Genomic DNA, 2,405 nt, shown 5'->3' on the forward strand with positions numbered 1-2,405 from the left:
CTCGATTGTGGCTTTAACGCCATGATCACCCCTGGAGCCTAGCCAGATACCTCATGCCAAGGGGTGTGGTGATTTGGACGTTGCAGTCTCTGCCGTTCCCTCGTCTGTGATCATCAAGCATGTGATGCCTGTGAGTGACATGACCAGTGAGCCAAGTGTGGTTGCACCTACTCCAAGCCCAGATGCTCTCTTAGCGAAAGAACTTTGTGACTTGCTCGCCAGTGTGGAGGTTGCTAGACCTGGTTTGGATAGGTCGATTGCTTGCCTTTTGACGGGGACACCAATAAAAGGCAAACAAAAGAAGGTGGGAAAAGACAAGAGTGGCACCATAGACAAGGCGTCTCTGACTACTTGATGGATGATCTTCATTCTCTCGGCACATCCTCTTGGATTGGGTCGTCGTTGTGGGTTTGAAGGTGTTTGATGTCTTATGTCAAGGTGTTCTTGTTAGGGGTCACATGGCGTAGTAGCAATGTCGAGATTTGTGGATGTTGTGTAATCAGAGAGTCTGGCGGGGGCGGCCTATGCGGTTGTGGGGTTTTCTTGCCATGTGAGTAGTTAGTCTGTGCTCCGTTTGTATTGGTTTTCGCCCGATTTTTTTAATTAATTAGGTAATTCTCTTCTTTTTAATTAATCGATGAGGCAAAACTTTTGCCTCCTTTCGAAAAAAAACTTGTAAAACCAACAAAACCTCTTTTGCCCAAAACAAATAACTTCAAATGCCACGCGCAAAATGTGACTGGATACATTCTCTTTCCTTGGACATAATAGGAGTACATAACATGGGTGTGTTTCAAGGTCGGCTGGAACAGAGCCCAACGGAAAAGTCTCGTTGAGAAAGCACCAGGCGGAGCCCCATGCTTTGGTCGTGAGGAACCTGCAAGCAAGCTTGTGACGCATACCACAGATAGGGTATACCTTTCCTTGTCTGTAAAGATCAACTTTGAATCGCACGATCAGTTTATCTATTGATGTAGACAGCACAGTACGTGCCATTGAGCAATCTCATCGACCAGGAGCTACATTTCCTTGTCTCTGAAGATCAGCTTTGAATCACACAATAAGTTTATCTATTGATATTGATAAGTCAGTACAGTGCCATTGAGATGTCTCGTCGATCAGGAGCCACCTCTAAGACCTACTACAGAGTTTAATACTAGGTCAACTGACAGATGAGTTAGGCCTCCATCGGTCTGCACCTTGACGCAGCCGTTGTGCCGTCGCTGTAGAGGTGTCTGGACTTGTTACTCGTCAGAAGGGAAATTAAATTACTAACTATTCGCGCAGTAAATCTTACACTTTCTTCCAGTAGCACAGTAATAGTTAAGTAATTAACGGCATGATGGTGCGATTATACTACTGTATAATATAAACTGTTGCGATCTCTGGTTCATGGTGGTTGTGGACTGGCCTTTCTTGTGTCTGATGCTGCTCTGAGCAGGTCGCGGTGGCAGATTAACCAGCAACCACGCACGCACATCTCCAAGTACGTACAAAATATATTCAGTCAAGATCAGCCGGCACGTAGAACCTAACCATGCAAGCAAATCAACTAAAACAACATTGGTTGAAGGGCTCCACATGCAGGGGTGATATCTTACTTTAACTGAAGAAAGCGCATGGCCTTCCCCGTTTCAGCGTTCTGCATGGCTTTTTCTGTGAAGTAATCTCGATGGGGAGGGGTAAATGGATGGAGGGAACAGCTCGATGATGCCATAAGTTGCATCTTCTGGTCGCCTAAACTTACTTTACTTATTTCCAAGAGGCAATAGCATGTGTAGTCGTGTGCATAAATTTGCCTTTGCAAGATTGATGAGGCCTCTGCAATCATCGTCCCCGAGAAGTTAGCAGGGCTGAACGAAATGAATCTGTATGCATGCACGTGGCTGGGATGCCTGATGCCGGCGGTACCATGGAGTTTCGCTGGAGAACACACAGACAGAACAGTGCAAAGGGAAGAATCATTCGGGGGACCTTGTTCGTGGCCATGGCCTGGACTGGACTGAAGGCAGACGCATGCAAAGAATCATACAGTAATTCTTGTGGTTTCCTTTTTCAATAAAGGATGGATTTTATTCTTAAAATGAAATATCAAGAGGATACAAATACAATAAGCACACACCCGATTTTTGCATAGGTAGAATGCATACAATCAATATCCACATACACATAAAACACGCTGACAGATAGCGAAGTCATACAAGACGAAAGCTATGCCTAGCAAGGAAAAGGAAAAAATCTTGACGTAATCAAATCCGCTATCGACAAACTATAACAGTGGTCATATTCGCACCAACCATCTCATGACACCACAAGGACAATGAGATTGTTTAACAACAACGCCTTCAGAAAAGGAACGACACTCAAGCGTCGTCTTCACCGGACCGTTAAAGACCAGAATCTAG

This window comes from Triticum dicoccoides, chromosome 1A (assembly GCF_002162155.2).
Source record: "Triticum dicoccoides isolate Atlit2015 ecotype Zavitan chromosome 1A, WEW_v2.0, whole genome shotgun sequence".
Taxonomy (NCBI): Eukaryota; Viridiplantae; Streptophyta; class Magnoliopsida; order Poales; family Poaceae; genus Triticum; species Triticum dicoccoides.